The 13,017-nt window shown below is 37.3% G+C and overlaps 1 pseudogene; it reads right to left on the bottom strand.

The window, feature by feature from the left end:
- Positions 1–11,205: 11,205 nt before the first annotated feature.
- Positions 11,206–12,386, bottom strand: LOC149839247 (bifunctional 3-dehydroquinate dehydratase/shikimate dehydrogenase, chloroplastic pseudogene; annotated as a pseudogene).
- Between the last annotated feature and the right edge of the window lie 631 nt (positions 12,387–13,017).

Here is a 13,017-nt window from a genome sequence, read left to right as displayed (position 1 = left end):
TTTAATTACAACTGTAGGTGCCAGGTATTAAATCAATCGCTGGTGAGCAGTTCTTTTTCAGTCTTCAGCAGAGCAGTGGTATACTTTTACTTTCCTTGTCATTGAGAATAAATTGTAATTGCTTTTCTTCTGTTATGAATGATGATCAATGTAAGAAAAAGTTTTATTATGAAATAAAATGAAAACTTTTTTTTTAGCCACGTTTTCACTGTGTAAGCTTTTCACTCTTCCCTCTGGGAAGTAATACCAACCGAACTCGGACTCCTGAGGTCCCAGATCGGGGTGTTACACAACTTCTTTTGACAGTGCAACTTGTCCTCTACCTTAACTCGAGCTTGTCGAGCCAAATCTTTCTGTTCCTTGGCCTTAGTAAATAAAGCCTCAATTTCATCGACTTGCTGGCATAGACGGTTATAATCTTCCATGAGAGAATTTGCAGAATCCAGAGTCTTTGTAGTTTCAAGTGCTACGATCTCAGCCTCCCTAACTCGAGACAACTGTGTGGATGAAAAATCTGAAAGACAAGAATGATGAGACTTTGCTCCTTCAGCATGTTGTTGTAAAGTCTGAAGGAGATCATGTACTCCTGTGCTGGATATGCTAAGACAGCGAAGATTGCTAAGAATCAAACTCCCCCAATCCAATATCTGATGAAGTTGTTCCGTGTCTGCAGAGTTCATCAGGGTCAATATTCCTTGGATCATGAATTGAACCCCTTGCCAAAGACATATGACGGGAGTCTTTTGGAACTAAACTTTGACTCCTTTGCAGTCAAACCAATGGTTGATGTATCACTTGAATTCATCTCTTCCTTGACCAACAGGGGTTTTACCATCTCATTGGATGACACATCTAGCATTGTTAGTTCAGTCGCAGGCTCGATAACCAGGTCCAGACAAGTCTTTGTGTGCTCCTCCTTTTCCACCACAGCCTCCTCTTGTACTTCTGCCATTGAATTGGTAGATTCTGTTTACATTGCTTTAGGTTCATTAACCTTCATGGTGCTTGTTTTCCCATTGGAGAGCTTGATTTGTTCAGGTTCTTTAGTTGATGACTCAGTTAAGATGGGTTTGTCCGGGCAGCCTGCTGGATGAAGATCCTTGCTCACACCACTTAGATGTTCATCATCTCCCTCTCTTCCTTTTTTTCTTCGTTTATCATCTTTGTATTGCTCCTCCAAACTAGCTTTCCTTTTCCATCCCTTATCCTTTTCTTGTTGAAAACTATCATGACAGTGACCTCCATTCATAGCATCTATACATACTTCACTTACTGAATTGCAGACTACGTTTCCATTGAAACCATTAATGTGAAAAGTGTTTCCCCAACTACCACGCAGCATAGTTTTCTGAGTTTTAGAATTAGCATTTCGATCAATCCCATCTTTCTGTTGAGGAAATGAGGATTTGCTCTGCTTCGCATCTGTTTCAAATCTGGTGCTTGGGATGGTTATATCATAGGCCAAAAAGGCATTCAGACAGTTCTGGCATCGGAGGAATCTCTTCAAAAAAGTCATATGGTATTCAAATCTAAACCCACAAGATGAGCACATGGTCCAAAAAGTACGAGGGATTGAGGCAGTAACTGGAACGGCCCGGTTTGGGTAATAGGTTCCAACATTTTGTGGTACAGCATGATCTTTTCTGCTAGAACCCTCTTGAAGCTGGGATCTATTAGTTTGCTTTGCAGTTCCCATAGAAGTTGTACCATTGTCATGTGACACCCTATCTACTTTTCCCATAAGATTTTTAATGACTCTTCCAATGAGGTCAAAGGCATAATCTGCACCGTCAAACTTATTTTTATCAGGGTGAAGAAGCAATGCAAGCTTTCGGTATTGTGTTTTAATAGCAGCCTCATCTGCTGATTGCTCAATTTGGAGAATCTGATACCAATCCATTGCAGAACCTTTAACTTTGGGTTTGGCAGCACAATGAACATTGCAGATGGCTAACATTTGAAACAAATTGTGAGTTCCTGGGAAGAGTTTCTGTGCCTTCTCAATCATCCTTTTGGCACCCACATAATCTTGATGTGCCATCTTCATCTCTGCAATCTACCTCATGTTTGTTCACAAGTTTGCTAAAGACAATGAGGTTTTCTTTGAATTTGATCCATATGACTCCTATGTGAAGGTCCACAAGATGGGAAAACTCTCCTGTAGGACACAAGTAGGAAGGGCCTCTACCAAATCTCCGTCAATAAACAGGTTGACCTCAATAAAGAATCTTACATATTGGCGAGCGCTCTACGTACCCTCCAGAGTTAATATATTCCAATGTTTGGGGATTAATCATTGGATATATCGTGTTCACACACTCACGAGCAAAATAGATCCGTTGAGCGCAATCACCGACACATTGGAAATGGACCTTTTCCTACTTGCCCTGCCCAGTCGAGCATCTCCACCAAATTATGGGACTATGCCTTCACCACCATGGTTTATATCATTAATAGACTAACCATTTCAGAGAACCAATCCAAATCTCCCTGACAAATTCTTTACGAAAGGGCTCCAGACTACACGTTTCTCAAAGAATTTGGGGTATGCATGCTACCTACACCTTCGCCCCTACCTCAATAACAAACTTGAATGTTTTTAATGTAAAAAAAATTATGTTGGTAATGATGCTTAAACTCGTGACCGCTCTAACATAAAACATAATGTTAGCAACTACTGCACCAAATACTTATTTGTTAACAATTTTTAGAAAACAAATTATATAACCATGTATAATTCTCAGCAAGTCAATCAAACAATAATGACACAAACCACTGATGCTATGCATGATCATGACCAGTGTGACAAATATCGCAGGATTACATTAAAGTTTAAAACCGCAATTTCTCGGGAGATTTTCAAAATCTTGCGAGATTTATGAAAAAACATAAATATCGTGATTTAAACATGATATTTACGTTTTAAACGGCTATTTATTGAGAAAAAATGTGTATTTTTATTTTTAAATAATTTTTATTAATATTTTCTTATACAAATAAAATATATTTTTAATTTATTTTTTTATTGTCGATATTTTATCGAAAACTGCAAGATTTATGAAAAAATTTCAATTTCTCGCAAGTTTTTGAAAAACGAGAAGTTGTCGTTTAAAACATTTGTCACTATGATCATGACTTGGCAAAATCTGAATCCAACAATTTATTATTTGTTTAGGTTTGTGTAGATTTTGATTGGTCGGGAACGAGACCCATTGACAGCCCTAAAACCTATTAACATAACAACGACTGAACCCACTTATTGTACAATCAATTCTATGTTTAGAAACTTGAAACTTTACGCATACCAAAGACCCTGTTGTCATTAGTGGATTGATCAGTTTGCTGGAATTTACACATAGTTATATGTATCATGTTTTTTTTTAATTGCCAGCATTTTGTGTATTTGGTATCGTGGTTAACATTTTGTTTCATGTTAAAGAGGTCATGAGTTCAACTATCATCTTAAAAGGTAGGCCCTATAGTCAAGCTTCTAAAATAATAATAAATTAGTAATTTTATCTCACATATAAGGATTAAATGATACTTTCATAATATGAGTTAGTGTTAACACAAGAACAACCCAACATTAATTCATGATCGGGGCAATTTGATTAACCCAATTAGATTGAAAAGTTTAGGGGTATTTGAAAATTTCCCTTTGTTTTTTGTCATTTGCACTAAAACAGCTTAGCCTACCATATATACATATAAAGGCATTACTTTTTTATTATGATGAAAAATATAATCTATAATGATGGTTTGCTTATTTTTGGATAGATTTTTTTTTTCTACGCCTTTTGCATTGAAAGAACTCAAATAAAAAAAAAGGTGATTCAACCTCAAACCCATTTGAATGTAGCGGGCAACAGTGGAGCTCTAAAACTGATGTGTATTCGAATTATACGAGCAAGTAATTATTGATATGCTCGTATCTATGACTTTATTGTTACTGTAATCAAAGAAGCAGTGCCAAATATGCCCCTAGTATGATCAGAAGTAATTGTACATACATGTAAAGTGCATATTTCTGCATGTGTTATAATGTGTGCATTTATAAAAATACACTTGATCGTAAAATCATTCAGCTGACCTTTGTTTAGTTAAACAAACTGACTAAAAGCCCCCATTGTTGATTTGCCCGATAATATGGATAAGACTATGGTTGGTAAATGAGCCGAACAAAGGGTGTTCAAGCTTGACTCATTTCTTGTGTTGAGATGATCCCAGCTTGAGCTCATGGCATGCTCGAGCTAAATGATCTGAGTTCAAGCTTGACTCATTTCTTGTGTTGAGATGATCCCAGCTTGAGCTCATGGCATGCTCGATCTAAATGATCTGAGCTCGAACCATTTTGTTTGAAAAAAAAATAAAATTTTCTCATAGTTGAAAATAATAGAATTTGGACTTTAAACATACTAGTCAAGCTCAAACTAGCTTATTTATAATACAAATAATTGCTTTAAAGTTGTACCAGCAGGGCAACCCATCCAAGGGATGGGCACTACTGAGAAACCTTAAATACATGACCAAACATAAAGAAAAGTTTAGTATTAAAATAATGATAATAGGTAAAAAATGAAAATAAATAAATACAATACTATTTTTATTTTAAAAAAATTATCTCATTGAGTTTGTCATATAATTGGCATTCATCTTGCATTTTTTTTTTATAAATTACAATCGCGCGAGTAAAAACTTGTTCATTTAAGAAAGCAAAAGATCTTCAAGAATTTGAATGTGAAAGTAGTTACTGAAATTCAGAGTTAGATCTTCAAGAATTTGAATTTGAATTTGAATGTGAATTTCAACAAACGAAAAATGAAATCGAGGCAGTAGAATATTTATTGCTTTTACTAAAATCCTATAGGTAACAATATTTGGGTATAGATGCAAGTAGAGACCCATGTTTAAATCAAATCAAATCCATTTTAGACCGTGCAACTAAACTCATGCAGAAAAAAAAAAACAAAGGAAGCAACCATCTACTTAGAGCTGGGAAATGAGAGCCAAGCTATGAGCCAGCTCATTTAGGCAAATGAGCTGAGCAAGCTCACTTCGGTTCACCTCGTAGAGGCTTATTTTACATATTATATATTTTATACATATATTATATTATGCATTGTACATATGTTATAGATATTTCATATAGTATCAAGCTTTTAAAAGACACTTAAAAATGAACAGTGAAATGGGCAGGATGGGATCACCCACACTAGGCGATGCCATCCCAGCCAGTGGGTGGCCAGAAAATGGCCGAACAAATCATTTTTTGAAAAAAAAAACACCCATTTTTGTCTGGCCACGGGATGGTACCACCCTAGCCAAGCGGTACCAGTCAGGCCACTTTCCTGCCGGTGGCTCGCCGAAAATGGGTGTGGTTGAATAAGGGGGTGGACAACATTGGGTAGGGGGGGTTAAAAACGCCTTCCCCGATAAGCCAGGTTTGCAACATGAGGGGGAGGGTGTTTTTTCACTTAGCCAGGTTTTCATTAAAACCTGGTTAAGTGGAACAAAGTTGTTGGCATCCGAAAATGGGTGTGGTTGAATAAGGGGGTGGACAACATTGGGTAGGGGGGGTTAAAAACGCCTTCCCCAATAAGCCAGGTTTGCAACATGAGGGGGAGGGTGTTTTTTCACTTAGCCAGGTTTTCATTAAAACCTGGTTAAGTGGAACAAAGTTGTTGGCATCCAAAGTTCAAACATGCCAAAACTTGGTTTTTGCATGCTAATTGGGTTTTCACCCAAAACCAGGTTAGAAACTTGGTTTTGGGTGTTATCCAAACAGTACCTTACAAAGCAACATGAATACACGGGTTATCATTTGGGTGTCATCCAAATGATATACGCATGTTGGACCGTCTCACCTCGGTTCGGGCCAGGCCAAAAGCCGGGTTTATGCCTATTTTGGGCCTAATTTACCCAGGCCCGCAGGCCGCCCAGCCCATGCCCCACCTCTACTTTCACAATTCATGCAAACATCCTAAGTGCCTAAAGTAGGATGTATAATAATAATATTATTATTATTATTATATCATGAGACAGAGAAGTGATTGTTATAATGATTAAGAGAAAGATTTTAATTGGAAGAGAGAGAGAGAGATGGTAGCTGTTCGTGGATGCCATGGTAACAGAGTGACAAACGTTTTTTTCGGCAAAATCTCATTTTTCAAAAACTTTGAGAAATTGAAAATTTTTCATAAAATCTCAAAGCTAACCCAATCTAATAACCGTGTTCAGGTTTTTGGGTACGACAAAAATTTGTGGACCCATATGAGATAATGGGTTTGGGTATGTATCAAATCGGGTATAATCAGATTAGGTCTTTAATTAACACACTTTGATTTGTGTTGAGCTCGGGTCTGGGTATGACTGAAAAAAGTAGACCCGTATGGGTTAAGGGGTTTGGGTATGAATAGTTCAGGGATCTACGAGTTGGGGTTTCAGCTCAAGTCTTGACATGATTAGTATTCTAGACCTAATTCTCCACCAATAAAAAATTTATGTAAATTATTGAAATCAACTTCCATTAAGATGATTATTGGCTAACAAATAAGAAATTTATTAACTATTCTAAATAATGTCAAAATCTAAGTATAAAAAGAATATTTTTATGTCAATCAATAAATTGAAGTTGAAATAAGAAGGCATCAATTATATATCATATTGAAAATGTATCATAAGTTTGGGTTCAGTTCCCTTCAGTTGACATATAAAACGGATTTGGGTACATAATTGCTTCGGGTCCAGGTCAGTTTGGTTGTACAATATGTAGAACCATTTGGGCTGGGTATAAAAAGCGGGTTGGATTCAAATGTCTTCATTTGCAATACCCATGACCCTACTTATAAAGGCTCCTCACCTTAACCAAAAGTAGACATGACTGGACGTTTGTCCTTATACATTACAATGCCCTCATCTACAGAAGAGTAGTTAAAAAGAAAACATATCCTAAGATTAGGTTGTGAATAGGCTCGTATCTTCTAATAAAGCTACGTATTTAGGGTCTATTTTTATGCAGCCCTCCTTCCCAAGGAACGTTGGATACAAAACTATTTAGGCCCCTTGAATGGCATTTATCATCAAGATCATGAATCAAACCCAAAACCTGTCAAAAGCATTAGGTCTTAATGAATCTTATCCATTCATTTTTCAGCCATTAAAACTTGAAATTGAGTGGCATCCAAATTCTTGTGGGGCCCATGTGTGTGTGGGGGGGGGGGGGGGGGAGGGGAGGTGCTGGCTGCAGTCTTTTTGATGGATTTGTTGTGTCATTCATATTTACAATTATGGCAGTTTCCTGTCAAGGTTCCTTTGACAAAGGGCGATCAGGTTCAATTACATTGCAGAGCCATTGCATCTGACGGCCCTCCAGCTGATAGGATGTATCTCAAAGGTGAAGGGTAGTCAATGTTATTACAGGTTTTCTGCCGTCTCCTTTGACCCCAGCATACAACATCCCTTGTAAGCCAAGTCTACGGTACAAATGATGGAGGGCATATCTCATGCTGTGGCACACTAAAATGTGCAATCTGATTACACCTGATCTATCATAGATGATTAGTTATATTTAGTATGAGTTGATCTGCTCTCATCTGAGCCAGTTTATCTGACACCATGACATCGTCTTCACCTCATAGCAAGAAAGCAGCTTTTTTCATGTTTTTTTTTATCCATGGGACCCCATGACTCTGTTTTGGTAAAACCCAACTTTGACCTCGTAGTAAGGGATGTCACCCATCCCTCTAACTTGGTGACATTTACAACTCGCCTCTACCAAGTGACCGGAGCCCGTAGGGTGTTATTGTCATGTTATACACCCGTAGATATATCACTTAATTTGACTGAGATGCATGTCTGCCCCAACTCTTACAAATCCCAACCAATCAGTAATACACAATATGATCCCAAGGAATTCATTTAAAAATAACATGATATTGTCAAACATGTTCTGATAGTTAAAGAATTAAAGAATGTGCAATGAATAAAGAATCTGTCTACACAAGCAAATACTATAGACAAAGTATGTGAAACATCAAACACTATACCAACCAAGAAAATACTCAATGGTCTCCCCAGTTTTTGTCACGATTGATGTAGTGATACCACTCATGACATTGTTGATCAGAACTCATTCCAAACTGGTTACTTGGGGCAGTATCATTTACCTTTGGAAAGATTGTACGGTCACATCCCATTGTTTGGTGCAGGTCCTGCAGGAGGTTTGCTGTCATCGTCCAATCTGGTGACCGAGGGTCCACCATTGTTGAACTATCGTAATGACGAGCTGCAAATGAGTCTTGCATTGTGAAACTACTGGGCTGACAACTTAGTGCATCTATGTCCACCATAGGCTGATGAATCTGGCCTTGGAGATACTGATACATCCAATTATAAACTCCATCTTCAACATGAGGAATTTGGCCATTGCGGTTAGGAGAGCAACTGGGACCAACCCCTTCCATGCAAGGCTTTGGAACTACAAGGGCATCACACTTGGGTGACACTTTGTGCTTCTTTATGTGTGGTAAATTATCTTCTTCTCCATTCACAATATCGGCAACCCCTTTCCCCTTTCTCCGGACACTCTTGACATTCACTTTATTCAAAATCCCAGTTTTAGCTTCATATTCTTTCTTAGCAGTTTTGTTATACACTTTGCATAGAATACAATCATCCAACTGCAGAAAATTTTACGTGTATGTTAATATAAGGACCCACATAAACTCTCTCTGCTTATATAAGTTGCATTGATATAATCAATCAGTCTTTAATATAATAGACAATTTTGAATAAGCTTTATCTGAAAACAAGAAACTATTAGAATTTTCATATAAGATGTGATCCTGACTTGAGATGAATGAGCATGCATGTCTCCGTCAACGTATTTCATGGATGCAAGGCCTGACAGGATTGATGCATGTCTCTGTCTATATATTATGTTAAACTAGCTTTTTATGATTACATCAATAATAATTTGGCAGAAGGTGGATTGTTCAAATCGGGCTGAATGGATAATGAAGCTGAAATATTTGTTGGATGGTTAGGACACCCTATCTTTAGAGATAAACAGGGGCATGAACATTTTGTACCTTCTTTAAAATAATTTCAGTCAGAGAGAGAGAGAGAGAGTGGATACCCTCATATTTTTATCATCCTTGCCGGGTGTGGTTTTCTTGTTTTCGTTGTTGTTGTTGCCTTCGGAATCTGGCAAACGGTATTCATGCATTATCCAGTCCGTCTTTGTGCCTTTAGGAGCCTTTCCTTGATAATAGACGAGTGCTTTCCTCACTCCAATGAAGCATTTTTTGTCATCCAAGATGGGCTTATCAGCACCAGTGGCTTTCCAGTAGCCGTTCCCAGCAGTTCGACTCGGCCGTTTCCCTTTGGGGTACTTCCTATCTCTTGGGGTGAAGAAGTACCAGACACACTCTCCATATACAGCCTTCCCTGTAGTCATCATGATCAACAGTAAGAAAGCAGTAAAATTCTTTTGTAACAATGAACCAAGAGACCTTGTGCATGTGTGTGTTGAGAGAGAGAGAGAGAGAGAGGCATGGAGTATATTTGATCAAGGGATACAAAACAAGAACAAGAACAATAAGGGTTGTTAACCGGTCGGGTTTGGTTCCAACCCAGGTGGAACCAGACGGACCCGATTTTCACTTATCGTATCGGGTTCGGACCTGAGTTTAATCAGGTCCACTATAAAAAAAATCATATCCAGACCTGATAAGAATTACATGAACCAGATCCGGTAAAATAATATTTTTATTATTATTTTTACATTGAAAACTTGAGGGTCTTAAAATCCGATTTTTACATTGATAAGAATTAATTACATGAACCAGACCCGGTAACAAATCATATCCAGACCTGATAAGAATTACATGAACCCGATTTTCTGTTTGATTCTGATTTGCTGGGGTTGCGGATCAATGTTTCTGATTTAAAATTATTCAGTTCTCTAGAAACCAGTGTGATTAAACAAATAGTGTGAAAATATTTTGTTTCGCTGGAATCTTAGCTGACTGTGTGATTCGTGTAACTCATGCAAAACCATCGGGTCGGCTTGTGAAACGTAAGGTACTTTAACTGCATGCCGTATATCACGCAGACTACCATCATTGGTTTGGTCGATCTTTTTTAGCATCTATTGAATGTGTTTCTTTGCTGCGTGGACAGTTCTATTAGTATTTTCTTGGTTAGGTTAGCAATACAGTTTAATAGCGTCTTGTTTTTTTGTCTAATAGTATCTTACCTCTTTGATTAATAGTTTCATTAGTTTTGTTTTGTCTAATATATTTTTCAAAGAAAAAGTTTCAGTGGAAAATATTCATGTCTATATAATACAAGTACAAAACACAAACTAATCTTTTAGAGAGAGAGAGAGAGAGAAAACCTGGAAGGTCCCATGGCTCGTAAGAGTAGAGGTCTATGCTGGCAATCAAGTCCTTGGATTCATAAGAATCCGCATCAGGAGCTAGAAGTTTTTGTCGCAGGTAGTACCCCACCAAATCTTGGTCACTAGGATAGAACCTGAACCCTATTCTTGTTTCGTTGGGGTGCCTATTCTCCATGTGGGGGAACCTCCTCAAGAGAAGAAACAAGAAAGGTGAAACTTTTGGTGTGTGTAGGTGGTGGGGGAAGTGGTCTCTGTAGAGAGAGAGAGAGAGAGCGCTTTATTCAGGTGGAAGAGAAGGGAAAGAGGTTAAGAGATATATATATATATATAGTCTTAGTACGACATGGTTTAATTACAAAAAGGCACGTCTCTTTTAAATGTGTCATGTAAAAAATATTAAAAAACTGAATCGAATAGGCCCGTAACAGACTTCTCTTTACTATTTACCCCTTTTACCGTCTCATCAACTTGTTGAAATTTACTATTTACCCCTAACCACACATAAATATATATATATATATATATATATATATATATATATATATATATATATATATATATATATATATATATATATATATGCGCGAGTGATATTTGTGCACATATGAAACTTGACCAAGTTCCTCAAGTTCATGAACTTGGTCCCCTGAAATTAGTGTAAACTTTGGAATACTGTAACTTGGCTATGTTTAATGCTGACTTAAAATGTAAATAATGAATTCCATTGTTTGATTCCCCAGAATGGAATATCCAACATCAACCAGGAAAAATAACTACCATTTGTAGGTGATACTTGATAATCATTATAAACCTCTGAGTTCATCTTCAATGGCAGATATGGCAGCGTAGTAGTCGGTATTGTACCCAATCAACTTCCCATCACTGTACCGTCTCACAATTTTATTCACAGCTCCAATACACTAGAAGCAAATCTGGAAAATAAAATATCAACACTGGTGGTGGCTATCCAATGTCAAAAATGACATAATACAGTTGCAACATCAGATGGCCAGATTGCTGCCAGCATTAGCACTAAAGCATCTGAGATCAAGAATTCTCACAATACTAAAAGAATAACATTTGAGGTTAAGATTTCTCACTATTTCTTAGATTGGATACCTAGGTTCCATTCAGTAGACCATTGAAGGTGATACCAATCAAGTACCTTTGCAATTGGGTCGGCTTCGTCACAGCATACAACTGCAGCCTCCTTGTGAGGGATGCCACAACTGCATATTGAATTAAACAACAGGTTGGCAACCAAGAACGAAAAAACGATCTGCTATAAGAAAATAAAAAGCTTTCAATCATAATGATCAAAACAGTATTTTCATTTAATAGAACTGTGGAAAAAACAAATGAGACTACAGGTTCTACTATTTAAGCTGATAAGTCCCTCACAGTAACAAAACTGCCACATAATTTTTATGTTGAATCAAGCAGTCATTCATTCAGCTGAAATTAACTATTGAAAGACAATTCTGTCACATATCAATCACTTTCAGCATCATTCTTATACAAAAATGAAAATATCTTAAATGGTTTTCTGTTTTGGAAAGAATACAACATCCCTCGTTACATAAACTACAATGATGTTCCAATGCTTTCTCAGACTCAGAGAATTGAACCTGAAGGCAGGGAAGTCTGGTGAAGCATATGCATCGAGGAAACCTGCAAAGTCGTCCACCAATAGATGTACATACACCAAATTATATCCAACACGCTTGAAGGTTGCATTATACATCATCGGCCCCTTACTATGTCCTATAGGCTTTACAATAACACCAAATACTTTAGTATCAATCTGAACCTGCCTTATATTGTACAAATCTATTAATGTAGGTTCCCAAGGACCACATTTCTTGCCAGCATCAAGTGTACCAAAAGTATGGTATCCACCATACTTGGGGAAAAACAATCGAGAAATTAGTCCCCTCTCTCCCATGACCAATCCAATAATTGGGACCTGAAGAACAAGCTGCATGTTAATATTAGAAAATTTGAAGGAATTAAATGATCATGCAGATTTCAAGAGAAGATATCAGGAAAAAGATGTTCTTGGAAGGTCAAATAACCTGCATATAGGAATTTTTCACTATTATCAATAAATAGGAAGAAAATTGTAAGTTTATCCTCATCAGGCTTATGTTTCAGTGGGATGAATTGATTGTTTCTTCCAAGCAACTAGCCATTTTTTTGTAAAATAAGCAGTCAGCTCAATGGCTTGTCTGTTAGAGAGCACAAGGGTATTCTGTCATTTTACTCAGTGTCCATAGTATCTCACAAATTCTAAAGTTTAACTTGTTCAAATGGCATCCAAATGGTTGGTTCCTCAAGCTCATCTAACTGCACTTCAATAGAGGCTTGAGCTCCTTTGATTTTTTTTGTCTGCACAAGTTTGAGCTCAACTAGACTTGCCCAAGCTGAGTTTGGTATCTGCTTGGTTCAGCTTGTGAGCCAAAACATTCTATGGGCAAACACAAGCACTTGGATATGAATTACAGAATCTGCGCTGTAATTCTCTCCAATTAGCATGGTATCTGACAGTACCCAAGGCAATCAAAAGAAGAAACAAGCTTGCAAAGTAATAAACATAAAGCATGCAAAAGTGATTA

Source organism: Nuphar pumila, chromosome 4 (genome assembly GCF_984573655.1).
Source record: "Nuphar pumila chromosome 4, dmNupPumi1.hap1.1, whole genome shotgun sequence".
Taxonomy (NCBI): domain Eukaryota; kingdom Viridiplantae; phylum Streptophyta; class Magnoliopsida; order Nymphaeales; family Nymphaeaceae; genus Nuphar; species Nuphar pumila.
The sequence above is the reverse complement of the archived record's forward strand: the minus strand, read 5'-3'. Positions and strand labels throughout refer to the sequence as shown.